This window comes from Cibotium barometz, chromosome 31 (assembly GCF_041138505.1).
Source record: "Cibotium barometz isolate CiBa-2024 chromosome 31, ASM4113850v1, whole genome shotgun sequence".
Taxonomy (NCBI): domain Eukaryota; kingdom Viridiplantae; phylum Streptophyta; class Polypodiopsida; order Cyatheales; family Cibotiaceae; genus Cibotium; species Cibotium barometz.
The window spans coordinates 39,382,919-39,403,751 of NC_141076.1; positions in this window are offsets into that span (position 1 = coordinate 39,382,919).

Consider the following 20,833-nt stretch of genomic DNA (forward strand, 5'->3'; position numbering starts at 1 on the left):
TCATAGCCTTCCTTCAGTCCATGCATGATGATTTTAGCAAGCACGTTGTCCACCGACATCTTATCTTCAACATATCTATCGGTTGTGTTGATGCAAATCTTTAACCCGCTTAATGAAGTCTGTAGTAGTTTCATTTGGCTTTCTTATCTCATTTGTGAGTTCATCTCTTAAGGCAATTTGCCTTGAAGTGCTTTTAGACTCGTACATTTTCCTCAGGTTGTCCCAAGCTTCTTTTAGAGTTAGCACCTCCCTCAAATGGTTGAGGATGTCAAGCTTGATCATGCAGACATCAAACATAGCCTTCTTATCCCATTTTGTTAGAGCTTCAGTAGCCAGATTAGTTAGTCTCTCCATAGAAACCATCTCCCAACAGTCTTGGAAGTGACTCCATCTTCAGTTTCTAGGTTGCATAGTTTGTATTGCCAAGTTTTTTAGCTCCCTCCAAGTGTGGACTACTTAGGTTGGGTGCCATTGAGTCAATATAACTAACAGTGGATTTTAACTTCAGATTTCGACCAACTGACTCTGACTCTGACTTTTGACTTTGAGAACTGAGTGTAGTAAACCTAGCCGATGAAGAGTAAACCCTGGCAAACTTTCCTGGTGGATGGTACATACAATCGGTATCCTTTACTTTCACTACTTTATGCCACAAAATACATTTCATTGCGTCAAGTTCATGTCTCTGTGGTGCTGGTACATGCACATAAGCCAGACAACCAAAAATATGCATATGAGTGGCTACAAGAATTCTCCCTTTCCAAACCTCATAAGTGGTCATAGATTTCAATGCTTTGATTGGATAGCGGTTCAGCACATAATTAGTGCACATGAAGCCAAAATCTAGATGGCAATTCTTATATGCATTTTAAAAAAAAACTATAGGTATAATTGTACCGTGTGCAGTTTAAGAGAAACTTCATTAGCCTTTATTCCTATGCATGTGAAGGGCACTATAGAACTACTAGATGAAGATCAAGAGATGGGAAGTTTCATTCGTCAGAGAGGGGAGGCATAGGTTCTTTTGAAGTTGAGACTATGGAATTAACATTTCTACTAGCACTACACAAGAGAAGGGTGAAACCAGCGCCTATACAGATTCCAGTGATTTTTTATGGGTTCTTGAACTTATCAATTTTGCTAGTACAACCGCTAGTAGAATTGCTTGCATGGGATTGCTAAATACTAGCAATTCTACTAGCACCCATACCAATGATCTGAATTTGTTAAAAAAGTGAGATTGGGGACATATGTTGTGTGGTGACTGGGTGATGGCCTCTACTACACCACCACAGCAGGCACACAAGAAGAAGACACAATGGGATCAGAACTGGGGGACATTGGAATCCCATCTCCAATGACACTAATCAGACCTTCTGTTGTCCTCACTCAATGGGACACTTTAACACCTTCACAACCTCCCTTTCTATCCCAGTGATGATGACTCCTTCAGCTCTCCTCCTAGGTCAGCTCTAACCTCCATAATCTTTGATGTTTCATCTATCAGCCTCTCGTGACCACACACCTAACATTTAGCTAACCAAAATTCTCTTCAGCTGACACAGAACTGGCTTCTTTTACCTCTAAATGGCTCCACTTGTTCCGAGTCCAGAAACCGTCTTCCAAGATCCTCTATTGTCCACTAACATCAGTTGACCTTACTGCAACAACCCCAACACTTCCTTGGACCCTTTGCTAACCTCCCTTTGACCCTCTTCTGACTAAACCCTCTTTGGACTAAACTCAACTAAATTCTACCTCAACAATCTAACACGACATCTACTGACTTAGAAGCCTATACTGAAACATAATCTTCCCTCAGGGGTCCTATGCAAACCTCAGACCCTCAAGCTACACTAATCTCACAGAGATATCACACTTAAGGCTCCATGATGCTCACAGTTGCACAAGCACACAACTGGCTCCAACCTGTGTATTCCCCCAAAGACGACTAAATTGGCGCAATTGACTCAGGTTTCTTCATGTCTGTAGACACCTCTATATCATCAAGACATTCAAACTAAGTAAGAATACAACCCTACGGTCACTCAAAACAATAACTGGCCTACAACTCCCACATAAAAATCGTTTAAGACTGTAGACCGTCTGACTACTGATTACACACTCTTGACATTCATCTCTGACCCACAAATACCTCTCTCAAGCTCAAAGAAGTCAAATCAAGCAATTTTCACCATCAACTGATGACTGCTCTGATGCTCAGCCGATTGCAGAACTAACTTTGAACCTCATATCCAATGCGGACTAACTTAGTAGCATCTCCCACTCATCAGACTTACACCCATAGGGGTTCACCTCTTCGTGAACTCTATGAAAAAACACATATATCACACAACAAAAACATCAAAATAGAAGACTGTGTAACCATTCACAGTTAACACACCAACTCTCTATCTTCTTCATATACAAAATCATATTAGTGTCTCAAACCGTGAGACCTGGGTGTAGACATTTTAGAAGAAAGTGCGAAAAATCAAGGATCCTCTTCAGGAAGACCTTGAAGACATCATTTCAAAGCATAAGCTTCAATAGCTACAGTCAAGGATGAATCAAAATGGATCGTCTCTAACAAAGGCACTGCACAGAAGTCCCATGGGACACACCTCATGGGGCTGGCTATGATCTCTAGCTCTTCCTTTTCTCTGATCCACAACCAACTCCTCTCACCCTGCACTCTCTTCTCCTCTTCTAAAAACTTGAAAAAACTATAGGTATTGTAGCCTGCAACCCTCACGAAGGAAATGAAACTATAGGAGTCCACTCCATTGCAATCTTCCTCTTGCACTCCTCTCTCTGGTGGGATCTCTAGCCACCTCTCTTGTATATTATCCAAAAACTCTTCCTTTTTCTCTTGAACCCGCTTTGCGGCCTAGCCTTATTTCAGAACACTACACTGCCCATCTTCCTTGGGTTGCCATATTGTTTCCTTTTTGGTTTCTTGCATTTGCACGAATTTTCTTGGCCACGCCATTTTTGCCACCTTGGACTTTCTTCACATCATTATTCGTACATTTTGTCTACCTATAGACTTCAAACTGCACTCTTCCACAAATAACCTATACAGTTTTATATACAGCCTCAACAGCACCATCCAGGACTTCAATATCCTCCTATATCAAAAGGGTATAATACCCTCCTTCCACAGCCTTCTAGCTCTAATCCACCTGGATGAATCAAACATTTGCAAAGATTCTACATACGTCAATGCCCCGCTTCTATCAAATAGCACAACCCAACTAGACCACTTGTTAGCCCTTTTTCCATCCCCTCCATTCATAAACACCCTTGACTCACCACAAAATTCTGAATTCTCTTCAACTATGCATGCCTTGATCAAGCCTTCATAATACAAAACTTCATTATGTAACCATTCACATATTCCCTGCCTTTGTATAGCATTCTCCTCTTTCCCAAGTACATCTTTACAATGAAAGGGATCTTCATCCAGAACATATTTAGATACATCATCAAAAACGTTCACATACATAAGACAATTATTTTCAAACACAGAGTCGTGAATTTTTGCATCGCATTCCCCCCTGCAAAACTGCATCTAGATAAAGATCATCCCCATTCTTATTCTTCATATTATCCACACCCTACATATTCCTCAAATGTTCTGCATCACACAAGCTACAAGCAAGAATATCAAAAACTCTAAAGGCTCAATATCATCTACAGCTCCATCCCTGTTAACAACTTCAATAAAATAGTTAACATAAATCTCATCAAGGAAGGTACTAACAAAACATAGAGAATCATCCTCCAACTTTGCTTGACCACACACATCATCCTTAGCATATCCACCTGCTCCCTGTCACTTCTAGAACACATTCAAATTGCTTTGTAACACTATCTTGCTTCATAATATCCTCCAAACCTGTGGCAATTTTCCCAATATGCATCTTAGAATCCAACTCCAAAGGTCCCTAGATATCAGTACATGGGACTTCTACCTCTGTTTCCAATAGACTTTGATCCAGATCTATATCATCAGTCTCATCTAATAAATCTTCCTCTTCCATGATAGCTCCAATCATTTACACATTTTCAAATTTCCCTTGAGGCTACACGTGATCCTAATCAGCTCCAAGAACCTCCAGCATAGCAAGACTTAAACTCCCAACTTACTAAGTCGACCTTTGCATTTCTTGATGTAGACTATTATGCCCTCTACCTGGTTCCTCAACCCTTGGGGTTTCCACACATGTTTCCCTCTACATATGAAAATTCATTGGCAAAGCTAGCACCACAGGCCTGCTTTCTTCCCTTTCTTTTTCTTGCTAGCTCTTTCTTTAGTAAAGCCGCCACCATAGGCCTGCTTGCTTCCCTTTCTTTTTTCTTCCCTCTACATATGCAAATTCATTGGCAAAGCTTCCACCATAGGCCTTCTTTCTTCCCTTTCTTTTCTTGCCATCTCTTGCTTCCTCGGCCTCTTCCTCCATTACTCTAATGCCAGCCTCACAGCTTCAACAAAGGTTCTTGGATCCTTCAACTCCACCTTTTCCTTGATTCTCCCATGAAACACTTCAACAAACTTATCCTTTTACAAAAAATCTAAAGGTACACAGTTTTCTCCCAAGGCTCTGTGAATCCTTCTCCATATAGCTTCAAACCTATCCACCAAGGTCAGTATATCCTCATCCTCTCTATGGTTCAACTTGCTAAGCTCCCTCCATATATCTTTAGGTCTTTCTTTCTTTCCATACCTTCCTCTCAAGGCTTCCTTCAACCTATCCCAGCTTCCTCTTTCATCAAAATATGTGGCTTCATATTCAAACCATTCTATGGCTGCATCTTCTAATAACAAATCTGCCATCCTTAGCTTATAAGCATCATCATCTCTATTATTGTTCAAAGCCACCAATTCAATCCTCCTAAGAAATTGAGAGACATCCTCATCCTTATGTCCTCTGTACACATCATAATCAAAATCAGTCGTCGTAGGTCCTGAGTTGCTAATCAAGTGGACTCCAACTTGCTGACCAAAGCCCTAACAAAAGCCTTATAATCCTTAGTGGGGGCACCAAACAATGTTTGGTGGTGGGGTATGGCCTCTACTACACCATCATCAAGCACACAAGAAGAAGACACAATGGGATCAGAACTGGGGGACACTAAAATCCCAGATCCAAGGGCACCAATCAGACCTGTTGCTTTCGCCAATTGACTCAATGGGACACTTCAACACCCTCCCAACCTTTCTTTCTATCCTAGCTGACTTCTTCAAATGTACTTTCAAGTCATCTCTGACCTCCAACACCTTTGATCTTTCACCTATGAGCCTCTCATGACCACAACTGACATCAAGCTGACCAAAATTCTCCTCAGCTGACATAGAATTGGCTGATTCTGCCTCTGAATGGCTCCACATGTTCCTAGTTAGAAACCCGCCTTCCAGGATCCTCTATTGTCCTCCAACATCAGCTAACCTTACTGCCCCACAACCCCAGGACCTCCCTGGACCCTTTGCTGACCTCCCTCTGACCCTCTTCTGATTGACATAGATTGAATTCTACCTCAGCAATCTAACATAGAATCTATTAACTCAGAAGCCTATACTGAAATAGAATCTTTCCTTAGGGGTCCTCTAGAAACCTCAGACCCTTAGGCTACACTAATCTCATGGAGATATCACACTTAAGGCTCCTTGCTGACAGTTGCAAGCACACACTTGACTCCAATCTGTCTATTCCCTCAAAACCGACTAAACTGGCTCAACTGACTCACGTTTCTTCTTGTCTATGTCGCCGATAGCTCTATACCCTCAAGACATTCAAACTAAGTTAGAATACAACCCTATGGTCACTCAGTGACAATAGCTGGCCTACAAATGCCACAGAAACATCATTTATACTGTGGACCATCTGACTACTAATTACACACTCTTGACAATTAGCTTTGATCCACAAATACCTCTCTCAAGCTCAGACAAGTCAAATCAAGTAGTTTATACCATCAGCCAGCTGACTACTCTGATGCTCAGTCGATGTAGAACTAACTTTGAACCTCCTATCCCAATGCTGACTGAGTCAGCATTGACTCATTACCATCTCCCATTCATCAAAATGACACCCACAAGAATTCACCTCTTTGCGAACTCTATGAAACAACACACATATCACAGCAAAAACATAAAAACAGAAGACTATGTAACCATTCATAGCTGACAACACAACTGACACAAGCCCAACTCTCCTTCTTCTTCATGTACAAAATCATATAAGCATCTCAACAACCCTGAGACCTGGGTGCAAACATTTCAGAAGAAAGTGCAAAAACTCAAGGATCCCCTTCAGAAAGACCTTGGCGACATCATTTCAAAGCAGCTAGTGAATAAAAGTGGATCAAGTCTAACAAAGGTGCTACACAAAAGTCCCATGGGACACACCTCCTAGCTGGCTCTGATCTCCAGCTCTTCCTTTTATCTGAATCCTCACAAACAACTCCTCTCACCCTGCACTATCTTCTCCTCTTCTGCAAACTTGAAAAAAACTACAGGTATTCTAGCTTGGAACCCTTATGAAGAAAATGAAATTGCAGGAGTCCATTCCACTGGAGTACTCTTTGTACACTCCTCTTTCTTGTGGGATTTCTAGCCATATCTCTTGTAGATTATCCAAAAACTCTTCCTTTTTCTCTTGAACCCGCGTCGCCACCCTACCTTCTTCTAGAACGATGCCCCGCCCATCTTCCTTGGGTGGCCATATTGTTTCCTTTTTGGTTTCTCGCATCTGCGCAAATTTTCTTGGCCACACTGTTCTTTCCACCTTGGACTTTCTTCACATCATCATTCATACATTATGTCTACCTATACATTGTGTTTAGGATGGACTTGAGATTCTCCTCACAATGTACTTTGTATGTCCCCAGTCTATCCTAGGTTTGTAAAGAGGTCTTCTGCTAGGTTTTAAGGGCTTATGCTAGGCTATGTATGACGGGCTTATGCTTCTACACAAGAGGGCTTATGTTGGTGTGTATGCTTATGCTAGGCTATGCAATGACGGCTTATGCTAGTATGAAAAGAGGGCTTATGCTTCTATGCAAAAGGGCTGATGCTAGTGCATACAAGGCTAGTGGCTATGTATATGGCTATGTGGCTATGCATATGGCTATGTGGCTATGCATATGGCTATGGGATATGGCTATATGGCTATGTGGCTAAATGCCCCTTAACACATAAGCCATATGGTAAGGCTTATTGCTTATGTGTTAAGGACTATTCATGCAAGGCTTATGTCATTATGGCATGTGTTAAGGCCTATGCATGCACGGCTTATGGCCTTATGGCATGCATAATAGCTGCATGTTATGCACATGCAGCCATAAGCCTTGCATGCATAGCCCTTAACATATAAGCCATAAGCCATAACCAATAATGCAAGTCTTACGGCTTATGTATGTGTTAAGGCCTATGCATGCAAGGGCTATGGCCTTATGGCATGCATAATAGCCCCTTGCATTATGGCCTTCAACACATGGGCCATGTGGTCTTGATGCATAGACAATAAACAAAAAAAAATAGAAAGAAAATAGATTAAGAGCTTACCTTATGGCTAAATGTGAAGGGGTTTTTCTCTATGCTAGTCTACAATGGGTTTTACCTCAAGTACAAGGCAAAAAGCTTGCTACTCTACCCTCCAATAGCTACAAAATACAATAAAAACTTAAAAAAAATTAAAACTGTAACTTTTAAAAAACCCTAATACTAAGATCTATAAATAAAAAGCCTATTTACAAGTTAACACACAACCTTGTCAAAGGAAGCAAGTAATCAACCTATCAAACAAAGAGAGAAATCAGCTTGTTAAACATAGGTTAGTGCCTAAACAATCACTATTTACTCTGCACACACATGCGCACACACACACACCAACACACACAAAGGATTTAACCTACACACACACACACCCTTAGATACACACACACACACACACACACCCTTAGATACACACACACACACACACACACACACACACACACAAGATTTAATCCACACACACCCTTAGATACACACACTATTTGTAATCCTACATACACACACACTATGTAATATCCATACCCTCATAAGCAAGAGACGAAAGATTAAGACATTGAGTAAGAGAGGGGAGGAGAAAGGGATATAGAAATTGAGAAACTCCACACCCTATTCACCAAACCCTCATGAGCATGGCCATGGAGGGAGGGTGTGCGAGGGACAGAGAGAGGGGGTAGAAAGGGAGATAGAGATTGAGAAACTCCACACCCTATTCCTCATCATGAGCATGGCTACAGAAGGAGGATGTGTGAAGGAGAGAGAGGGGGAGAATCACCTTATGCATGAGAAATGATGAGAAGAAGAGGTGTAGTCTATTGTTGATGCATTGCAATATTTCACCTAAAAAGGGAGGGAAAAGACACACCAAAAATCCAGATTCATGCTAGGCTAATATTTATTCCAGATCACTCTGGTAGGAGCACTGGTTACCAATGATTATACTAACAAAATAAAAAATGTTACTTGGCCTGATGAAATGAATTTTGTAGGCCTGTGGGTCCTCAATTGATGCCTATGAACACTTTTAAATGCCTGGTTGCATATACTTTGGGCCATACCTATCTTTAATTTCTACTTTTTATAATGTGTTGAGAGTTTGATTTGATTATGTGTCCTTATGGGTCAATGGCATCCTCAAGTGATGAGGAGGGATTTATGGTAGATTCTCGAGAGTGGCAAGAGGAGAAGATTCGGTGCCCACATGCCTTATGCAATGGGAGCCATAGACAAGAGCTCCATATCACCATCAATCATACAAGCATTCATGTCCTACATAATGCATTACCTTGTGGATGACCAAGTGAGAAGAACTTTGATTCGGTGAACATATTTCATCCACGCCCTTTGTTTAGTGATGTATTGTATAGCATAAATGTACAAAGAAATCTATTTTATGACATAAATGTGCTTTGGCATGTGTATAGGATGAGGATGAAGGGCAGAAGAGGAGGATAATGCATAATATGCCACATCCTCCAATGGCATCTGGTCGGCACTACACAAATGCATGGCACCGAGTGACACACATGGAGGAGGTGCATCCTACATTAACCATTAATGAGGACCCATATTCTCCCTTGCCTCATGTGTATGAAGAAGAAGATTTCAAGCATGAGATGGTGGACAAATACTTTTGAAGGGAGGTTGAGGAGGGGCAAGAATTTGGTCCACGTAAAAAAGAGAAGGATGTGTTCAGGGAATATGCAACCACCCCATTATATGATGGTTTCTCCTAATCAAAGCTTTGAGCTGCCTTGGAGTTTCTCAACTTGTAAGCAAGTCTTGTAAGTGAGGTATGGATGGAGTGATTTTAGTGTTAATAGCCTCCTCAAGCTCCTCACAACACTATGCTTCCACAAGGCAACCACTTTCCCGAGACAAGCAGTGATGCTCGCAAGGCACTATCTAAGTTTGGTATGGGTTACAAGATGATTCATGCATGTTCAGATGATTATATATTATATAGAGGCATTTATGAGAACTTCACACAATTTCCTCAATGTGAAAAGCCGTGGTATAGAAGTGACCTGCAAGGTGAGAAAGTGTCGCACAAGGTGTTGAGGCACTTTCCTATTATCCCTAGAATCCAGCACATGTTTAGATGTTCATTCATAGCGGAGATGATGACATGGCCATGCAACAAATCTCTCAAGTGATGAAAAGTTGAGGATCCTAGTGGATTCACCTGACACTACAACATGTGGAGGCAAAGTGGCCCGAATTCAAAGATGAGCCTCAAGGTGAGAAAGTGTCGCCTAAGGTGTTGAGGCACTTTCCTATTATCCCTAGAATCCAGCACATGTTTAGATGTTCATTCATAGCGGAGATGATGACATGGCCATGCAACAAATCTCTCAAGTGATGAAAAGTTGAGGATCCTAGTGGATTCACCCGACACTACAACATGTGGAGGCAAAGTGGCCCAAATTCAAAGATGAGCCTCGTCACTTACATCTTACATCGTGGTCTACGTGCCCAATTGTTTTGGTCACCTACAATCTCCCCCCATGGTTGGCAATTAATAAGGGGCATCTCTTTCTTGCTCTTCTAGTACTAGGAAAGCATAAGGTGAAGAACATGGATGTGTACCTTGCACTACTCTGAGCTCGATGATTTCTGGAGGGGGATTGAAGTCTATGATGTGTCTATGGTGAAGGGGATTTTGATGTGGACAATGCATGACTTTCTCGAGATATTCTGGGTGTTCAAGTACATTTCTTCCTTTTCTTATTCTTTCATTCAATATGTGGTTATTTGTACTTTAATATAACAAGAATTTTAAAGAGTATCCACAACAATCATTCTATATTGTTTTTATATAGGGCTCACTACTAGTGGGTACCATGTATGTCCAATTTGTGGGCCCTCACTTGTATCTGAGTGGCCATCAAGCATAAAGAAGGTCATATATCTTGCCCCCTACTCATCATTGGTATATTCCATGTGATATGGAGCCATGTGTGATGAGAGCACAACAATGGGATGAGCATTGGAAGAGGGAAGGGAATCCACCACCCCAAGGGATGAGTCTTCACTCAATCTTCTTTCATCTACCATATTGCATTTAAACTTCTCAAAGGTTGATAGCAAGGGGCAAGAGATGACTTGAAGGTAATCAATTGCCTTCCTCGTTCATGGCCATATGAGCATGAAAGTGGCAAGATTATCATTCCAAGCACACCGTGGAGACTCAAAAAGAAAGAGCAAGAGAAGGTGAAGTGTGATAACCTCTTTTCACACACCCACGGGAGTTATGCATTCATTAAAGGGTGTATTCATAAAGATAAAGAAGAAAGGGATGGATCAATTGTATGGCCTCAAGTCTCATGATTGGCATAGATGATGCAAGTAAGTAATATCACCTTTTCCTTATATACATATTTATATATCCATGCTTGCATATGGCTCATCCTCTTATTACAGGTACTATAGTTCATCCTACCAATTGCTATTGTTAGATGTGGTGATAAGAATTTCAGAAGAAGTATTGGGTTCCTGAACCCTTGCATCATATCATCTGTTATAAGGATTTTGAGAAGTGGGGGATAGATAATCAAAACAACTTCAAAGTAAAGTCCAACTACATGCGGGCAATCATCTCAAAAAGGAAGCGTGGGATGGTGTGGGAGCTCATCGCAAAGGAAGTGTGGGATGGTGATTTGTTAGAGGCAAACCCAAGCTTGGGCAGCTTGCTTCTAGAGCCTTACCAAGGGGTGATGGTGAGGATACCTGCAGACTAGATTGTCTTTCCACACCGGGCGGGCAATTGATATGTCATACAGTACCATGCAGATTGGGACAATAAGACCGAGTGCCCGGACGAGACCCTCATGGCCTGGTCCCGGACACTGCATGCATACATGGCACCTTACGTGTCACTAGACCCCCGGCAAGCCTACCTGGGCTACCTTGATTTGGAGCTCGATGCCAACTCGACCTTCGAAGAGGCATGCGCAATGTGGGGCCATAGCTACTTTGGCGACAATTTTCTCCGGCTTGCTGAAATCAAGACACGTGTTGATCCCAACAATGTCTTCCCCCACCCTCAAAGCATTCCCCTCCTCCAGAACTACTCTAGCATAAAGTCTCTAGTTGTAATGTCTCACCTTATCCTAGGCCATAATTAATCAAATCATTCCTTAGCCAAAGGCAAGAGCAAGAATCCTACACCATTTACTAACTAGCACAATCTAGAAGTAGTGACTATTATTCAAAACACTTTTGTTGTGGTAGTGTTGAAATCTGAGTGCTTTATGGCAATGAAATAAATAATTGTTTTCTTATGATGCAAGCACCTTGTCCTACATAAACTTGCATGTAATATATTATACTATGGGATGACGTAATATTATCTCCACAATGTATATCTTTATGTAACTGGATTTTGGTAATGATAAATAACCTCAAGAAAAGAACCGTGGATTCTCTCTCTCTCTTGTAGCATTATATGGTAGTGATGTGTGTGAACACACTTAGGATCGCCAAGGCACTTTTTCTCTCACTAGGAGGTTTTTTCCCTGTGCGTATGTACACTCTTTTATCTACTCATTTTGGGGTGTATACTTATCTTATGTATCTGGCACACATTTGTTTAGTCTATTCTAGTGAGTTTGTGTGCTCTCAAGCTTTTCTATCTTGTGTGTGTGCATTGTTGCAACCCTAACCCTAATTCCAACAATTGATATTAGAGCTAGCTTTCTTGACACTTGATCTAGTAGTCTGCCTCCCTCCTCAACAACCCTGTTTTTTGTCTCCGATTGAGATACCCTCTTAGGAGAAGAAGGTGTATACTGTAGTGTGATGTATACAAAGTATACGTATACAAAGTATACAAAATTTTCGAGGTTCCCGACACAATTCGGGCGCGTTTTGAGCTCCACAAGGTTTCTACAGATGTTCTGGAGAGGCATCATTTTGGATTGGTTTTGCTCAATTTTGGGTATTTGGGCCGTGCAGCGGCAAAGATTTGGTGTGCAACAACATCTAGAATGTCTCCAACAACATCGACCATCATACTTTCATCCGGTAACACTCTATTCTCTACTCTGTGTTATTTTTCATACACTTTGTAGGTGATTTAGTCAGTTGGCACATCCATCCGAGTTGCATTTAGTGAATACTGGAGTACTTTACAATGTGTTGAAAGATTTTGCATTTAGTAGACAATCATGGCTAGCATTAGTGATGTATTTAATATGTTGTCTCTGCTGAGGACAAACTTGATGGGACTAACTACAAATTGTGGTGAGGAGGAACCTATTTCCTTTGAGAAAGCACAGGATGATGATCATTAGATGCATGCTATGCAGGATGAGTATAACTCTATACTCAAGAATGATACCTGGTATTTGACAAATCTACATCATTGCAAGAAGGCCATTGGTACTAAGTAGGTTTACAAGTTAAAACGCAAAGCAGATGGTAGCATTGATCGCTACAAGGCAAGACGTGTTGCAAAGGGATATGCCCAGCAAAAGGGCATTGATTATGCACCCACATCTCGTATGACTAACATTAGGTGTCTCATTGCTTTAGCAGCACATCATGGGTGGAATGTACATCAGTTGGACATTAAGACTACATTCTTGAATGGTGATTTACATGAGGAGGTGTATGTATCGCGGCCTCCTGGTTTTGCTCCTCCTGTGAAGGAGAAGAGTCTAAAGTATGCAGGTTGAAAAAGGCTCTTTATGGCCTTAAGAAGGCTCTTTATGGCCTTAAGAAGGCTCCTAAAGCATGGTATGAGAAGATTTATGCATACTTGGTTGCAAATGATTTTTACAACAGTCCAACAGAGAGTACCCTCTATGTGTGAAGAGGATTAAGGACACATTTTTGGTCATCGTTCTATACGTGTTGATGACATGCTTCTTGCGGGACCCGATATAGATCAGATTTTAACCTTTAAGGCTGATTTGCAGTCATCGTTTGAGATGTCAAATTTGGGCCCTTGTATTACTATTTTGGGATTCAGTTTATGCAATGCAATGATGGCACTATTATGCTACAATCTAAATATATATAGAAGCTATTGAAGAGGTTTAATCTTGAAGACTGTAAACCTGTGGGGCTACATTTATAGAGACATGTACTCGACTTAGTCTTCAAATGCAGGAGACTCTTTTGATGATAGTTTGTATCAACAGGCTATTGGATCCCTTCTTTATGTGTGCAACATGAGGCCAAATATACAGTATGCGATCTCCTAGTTGAGCAGATTTATGCATAGCCCAGGTAAGAAACATTGGCAGGTTGTTACGCGGGTTTTTCGTAGGGCACTCAGTATTTTGGATTATTTTATCCAAAGGGGGGTGAGTCACAACTACATGCTTTCAGTGATTCAGATTGGGCTGGATGTTATGACACATGAGTGTCCACTACTAGTGGGTTTTTCTTTCACCTTGGTGATTCATGTATATGACACACGAGTGTCCACTTGTGGGTTTTTCTTTCACCTTGGTGATTCATGTATATCATGGCTCAGCAAAGAAGCAACCTACAGTGGCCACTTCAAGCTGCTCTGTGAAAGTTGAGTACAGGGTAGCTTTTACAACTACAGTTGAGTGTGTGTGGCTCAGACGTCTTATGGGGCTGATTTGGGTGTTGGACAGTCATCTAGCACTACGATTTTCACTTACAGCCATAGCGCATTAGCAGCAGCGAGGAACCCAGTGTTTCATGCTCGCACTAAGCACATTGAGGTGCATTACCACTATGTCAGGGAAAGACTCTCTGCAGTAGAGATAACCTTGGTCTATGTGCCTACACATGACAACATGGTAGATTTATTCACGAAGGCTCTTCCTCGTGAAAAGTTCAAAGCCTGTTGAAGCTTTGGGCTTACTGCCTTTTTAGGATTGATCGGCCATACCCTGTACATGTTCACATCATCAATCCAAGGGGGATTAATAGCATTATATGGTAGTGATGTGTGTGAACACACTTGGGACTGCCGGGGCACTTTTTCTCTCACTAGGAGGGTTTTTCCCCTGTACGTTATGTACACCTTCTTATCTACTCATTTTGGGGTGTGTACTTATCTTTTGTATTATTTGGCACACATTTGTTTATTCTATTCTAGTGAGTTTGTGTGCTCTCAAGCTTCTCTATCTTGTGTGTGTGCATTTTTGCAACCCTAACCCTAATTCCAACATCTCTCTCTCTCTCTCTCTCTCTCTCTCTCTCTCTCTCTCTCTCTCTCTCTCTCTCCACATGTGTGTGTGATTATTTTTCCACTTATTGTAATGTTTGAAACTTTGAAGACATGCCAATAGAACTAACCAAATAACTATGTGTTGAGTTGAAAATTACATCTAGAACTTGGATTATATCTATAGCGTCCTTTTAGCAAGGATAAAGTATGAACAGTACAACAGCATTGTCTAAAACATGAACTAAATCCTAGTTATTGTTCTATTGAATGTTGCACATGATTATGTTTTTTGGTATAAAAAATGTGTTGCCCAATGCTGAGGGTTGGGAGTTCGAAGCCATGGGCTTGTTTATATGCTCTCCCTAATTTATCATCATGGGTGAACCACCAATAAATATACATTTCTATGGCATTACAAAGATGTCCCAAGGGCTAAGGATTATATATATTTACGCTTATCTATCTATATATTTAGAAATGGATATAGTAATGTGTGTTCATGGATGCGCTTGTGTGCATATATTACTCTATCAATCACTAATTAGCGTATAAGTGAGTATACACACGTATATGCATGTACACACATATCAAATACGTAGCATGTATTTGTGTGTGAGTTGGGAAGGAGTGTGTCATTCTATCAAGTGAAACCTAAAGTTAAATTCAATAGCTTAATGTATATTATTATTATTCATGGTACTCTTTTCTTTTGAAGGACCCAGTAGCCTCGTTGGTCTACCCCTACAAAAATTATACATGCAACTAGTACAAAGATGAAAGTTGTCCTACTAGGATATGTAACAAATACAAATACGAATATGAGAAGATGTTTACCTCAATGTTCAATTAAGTCTCTACTAGTGATTTTTTATACACCAGTGTTAAAAGGGATTGATGAGAATAGATTATTCTAATAGTTTTGAAAAACTTTCTTGTTTGTTAGAGAGTGGATAATAATAGCACCAAAAGTCCTATATTTAAACATGAGGAGAGATAATAACTCTGTGTTGAGCATGCCTTCTTGGACATGCATGGTGGTAGAATAGAATAGACGTGAGGTGATCGTGAGGTGGTCCACATATGTGAAAGCCTCATGTTAAGGTGGTGCACGTGTCTGTCTCTCCCAAGATCATTTTCACATCATGCTAAGGTGGTGCATGCATCTGTATCACCCAAGCTCAGGGGTGGCTCAAGAAAGTGAGCCTACGGTTTGGGAGGTGACTCCACCGTAGCATTGTCTCTCCCAAGCTCAAAGATGGGTCGAGAAAGTGAGCCTACAGAGTCCACGTCCACATGCTGCTTTCCTTGTGTGTATAGAGCCATGGATGTATTTTTCGCCCCCAAACGGAAATGACCAATGAGAAGGGTCCCCAACGGCCTCATGTCTCTTAGGAGAGAAAGAGATCTCTATTTGCCAAGTACTATATCTCACAAAGATAACTCACAAACACACAAAAAACTAATGGAAACGAATTCAAATTTTAACACTAAACCTATACATATTACAATAAATTTTAAAAATATATATTCATTTTTAAAGAAAACTTATTATTTTTGACAATCATAAAAACATTCTTCAATAATTACAAATAGTTTCATTAAAGTAAAAATTTTAAAATTTGTTTTCTATAATAATATTTAATAAAAATTCTTACATAACTAACTCTCAAATAATTATTTGTTTAGCTATCTTGGATTCTCATGAGTACATGTAGTTTGTACGTGATGGTCACAGTGTTTGTTTAGCTATCTTGGATTCTCATGAGTACATGTAGTTTGTACGTGATGGTCACAGTGTTGTGAGGATTAAAATCATAAGTCTTGGATGTGGGTAGCCTATTATCCTACTTAATACTTGAAATTTTGAGTAATGACGTCTCTTCTCATTTACGATCACTCTTATTGGATGCTATGCAAAGCCTACTATAAGAGTTTGTTTTTTTTAACACACAACTACCTTCTAAATACATTAACTTACTGTAGAAAAATCACACTTGATACTTAAGAAATCATGTAACAAGTGTTAACAAGTGTCCACTCTTCACTCTTTAAGTGCAGCTTTAAGTGCAGTGTCCTCTCTCTCTCTCCCCCTCCCCCTTCTCCTCTCATTTTCCCTCGTCCTCTCTAACCGGATCAATATATATCTCTCTCTCTCTCTCTCGCCTTGATTTTTCTTTACCATTTACAACAAAACATAAAACCTTTTTTAAAAGAACTAATTCAACTTTTTTCAAAAAAAATAAAAATATGTTTAAATTTAAAGCACACTTGAGAAGTTGACGAGACAAAGAGAGAGAGAGAGAGAGAGAGAGAGAAAGAGAGAAAGAGACAGAGAATTAAGGAGACACACACACATATATATATACCCCTACCCCATCTCCCCTTATTCTAGGTCATTCAGTTAATGTAATGCTACTCATATACCTTAATCCACCCATTGTTAAGGGGACACACACACGTATACCCCTCTCCCCTCAAATTCTCTATGCATGCATAGAGTACTCTCTATGAGCTCTATGCATGCATATAGTACTCTCTATGTATGCATTAGGTAGTATAAATATTATTATGGGAGAGTTTGATCGTTGAAACACTAATTGATCATGAAGTCTCTATGCATAAGGTAGATCCCTCTATGCAAATACATAGAGGGATATACAAAATTGATGAGATCTCTATGCATTTGAATAAGGGTTCTTACCTTATGTTCAAATCTTTCTTTGAGCTCTATGCATAAGATGGAACCCTTATGCAAATGCATAAAGGTCTCTTTTTTGGAGAGTCCTGTATGCATTTATAAAGAGGGCCCTAAATACATAGAGATAAGCTCTTTTTGATCTCTATGTATAAGGTAGAGCCCTTATGGAAATTCATAGAGCCCTCTTTGATCTTTATGCATAAGGGCTCTTACCTGAATGCACATAGAGTTGTCTTTGAGCTTTATGCATAAGGTAGATCACTTATGCATTTACATAGAGGGCTTTACCAAATACAATGCCTTTCTATGCTCTTACTTACTATGAGATCTTTATCGATGATTTGTACGTAAATTTAAATTTAATTAAAATTTTAGGGTAGAATGGGGGAGATCAATGTCCCCCATTCCCTCCCAAAAAAATTGTGAATTTTTTTTGTGTGTTTCATGATTATAAAAGTGGCTATAAAAAAGTGAGCCATCCGTGAATGCGTGAATCCTTTGATTTGTTTTTCTCTCTAGTTCCTTTGATTTCTGTACAGATAGAAACATGGCTACACCCCTATTGAATCATGTTGTTGATTAATCAAAATACCTTCTAGAAGGATTTATGTATAAACTTGAGAAGTCACATGAAGCTATTAATATTTAAGATTATGCATAAACAATCTATATTAACAAAAACAACTCTTAATGTGCTAAAAAGTAGATTAACTTTTACATATGATAAGTTTTGAAAAAAAGGGCTATGCTTAGTTCCAAACCACATTGTTCTAAGAGTTTTGAGTACTAACATAACTATGTTCTAATGAAAACTCTGAGAGTTATGGGTGCTTCAAGTTACAGGCCTGAACTTTAAGTTATAGGTCTGAACCCTGCATTCAAGAATCCAGGAATGGTAGAGATAAGAACAAATTAATGATTCTTTCAGAGAAGGAATCCTCTCTTACTCTTTCATTTGATTTATCACTATACATGTTTAAAATAGAAATCATGGAAGTATAGAAGTACTCTCTTACTCTTTCTTTTGATTTATCATACATGTTTGGAAGGGAAATCATGGAAGTACTCTCTCACTCTTTCTTTTGATTTATCATGCATTTTTAGAAGAGAAATCATGGAAGTACTCTCTCACTCTTTCTTTTGATTATTTCAGGCTACTATTTATCATGCGTGTTTGGAATAGAAATTATGGCATATGGATGGATTCATGCATATGGCGTTCTTGTAAATTTGGTTGTGTGGATGCTTGGACTTAAAGAGAGAGAGATTATATTTTGATTTTTAGGCTATGATTCAAGTTGGCTGCTCCCAAAAAGAGATACCAAACTGTGGCAATAATTATCAATTGATTGGCATATGAATATGCTTAAATTAATAAAATCAAATAATTACCCGAATTAGCTTCTACATTGAATTGCTATGTGATCTCTCTCTCTCTACGTATGTGTCGCCATAGGATGCTACTAAGATGGTGGTGGTGAACTTAGGAAGATCACAACGTATGGTTGTGGAGGTGGGCAAGAAGGGCGTGTCAGCATAAGTACTATTTTGGATGGACAACTTTATGGTGATTTACTCTCTCATGATACTCATTATTTAGAGTTTTTGATAGTTATTTGCATTTAAAGTTGGATAAAATCTTATGCTACAATTTTGTACAGGGTAATAACCATAGACTTCTTGTTAATGTTATACTTATTTATGTATATTTCAATTATCTTTGTGTGTAAGATTTTTGGAATGAAGAGATTTAAAAGATATGTTTAAGTTGGTATTAGAGTGATAGATGTTTTTGTAGACCAAAGGGATAAATTGTGTAAGCTAAAAAAGACTCTTTATGGCTTAAAACAAGCTTCACAAGCTCGATGCCACAAGATCGATACATATTTGAAATCTCAAGGGCAAACCCTTAAGATTTGAAAGATATGTTTCTGTTGGTATTAGAGTGATATGATGATGTTTCTATAGAGACCAAAAAGATAAAGTGTGAGAGCTAAAAAGGACTCTTAGACTCTTTATGGTTTAAAACAAGCTCCACAAACTCGATACCATAAGATCGATACACAATTCAAATCTCAAGGTTTTGAGACAAACTTGTTAGATTCTACTGGGTACTACATCAAATGGGATTAGAAAGGTAGTTTTATCATACTTGTGCTATGATATTATTATCAATAATCATTGGTAATAATGATAAGATTATCGAGGTTAAGATGAGCTTGAGAAATTTGTTTATTAACATGAAAGATATAGGCATCATGTAATATTATTTGGGTCTACAAGTTTGGAGGGAAAAAGGAAAAACCTTCCCTAAAATATTCAATAGATATTCCAAAAAGGTTTATAATAGACCAAGAGTCAAATCCCACGATAACTCCGATGGAATCTAATATCAAGGTTAATATTTATATTTAAATCTTGGTACAATGTTATATAGACAAGTTGCTGGAAGTTTGGTTTATCTTACTTCTAAAAGCCCTAATATATCTCAACCGGCCAATAAAAGTTTGATTTAATATCTCATATTTAAATCTTGCTGTAATATTATACAAACAAGTTGTTGGAAGTTTGATTTATCTTACTACCAAAAGCACTAATATATCTCAACTAGTAAAAGTGTTGTATTCTAATTCATGGACCAACTAGGAAGAGCATTAGCAAGAAACTAAACGAATACTTTCATTGTATATTAAAGGAACTTCAAATCATGACATTGTGAATACACAAAGGATAAATATTTGAAGTTAGTTAGTTACATAAATGGTGATAATTGGGCAAGTGTTGAAACAAACTAAGATTGCTTCTTTCTTCGGATGATATCTTAAGAGGAGCAAGATTTTTAATAGGGACATCAAACAAGCATAATGATGTGACACCCTTATGCACATACAATCAAAGTTATATTAAATTGGCTAAAGGCTTGGGATTTCATGCTTGAACAAAACATATAGGCATACAAAATCATTTTATTAATGAAAAGCTTAAGAGCAATGAAATAAAACTTATGTCTTGTACTAGTGATAAAGCAAATAGCTTATACCTTAACAAAGCATGTTTGTAAAATTAAAAGGAATTCACATTCATGTTTGGAATGGAAGGAAATTCCAATCATCATCAAGGAGGAGTGTTAAAATAATTATGATGAGTTAGTGGATTTCAACCTTTAAAATTTAGGATTTCAATAAATTAAAGGCATACTAGTAGCACATTAAAAAATCTACTTTCACATTAGCACACTTGCATAAATTGGTTTGCTTAAGTTAACTTTTGCACTACCCACATACATACCCACATACATGTTGTTAACTTGTGCACTACCTACATGGTCTACCTACATGGTCTTAACTTTGCACTACCCACCTACACGGTGTTGACTTGTGAAGCGTCTTGAGAAATTTCCTTGATATTGAAAACTTGGGATTAT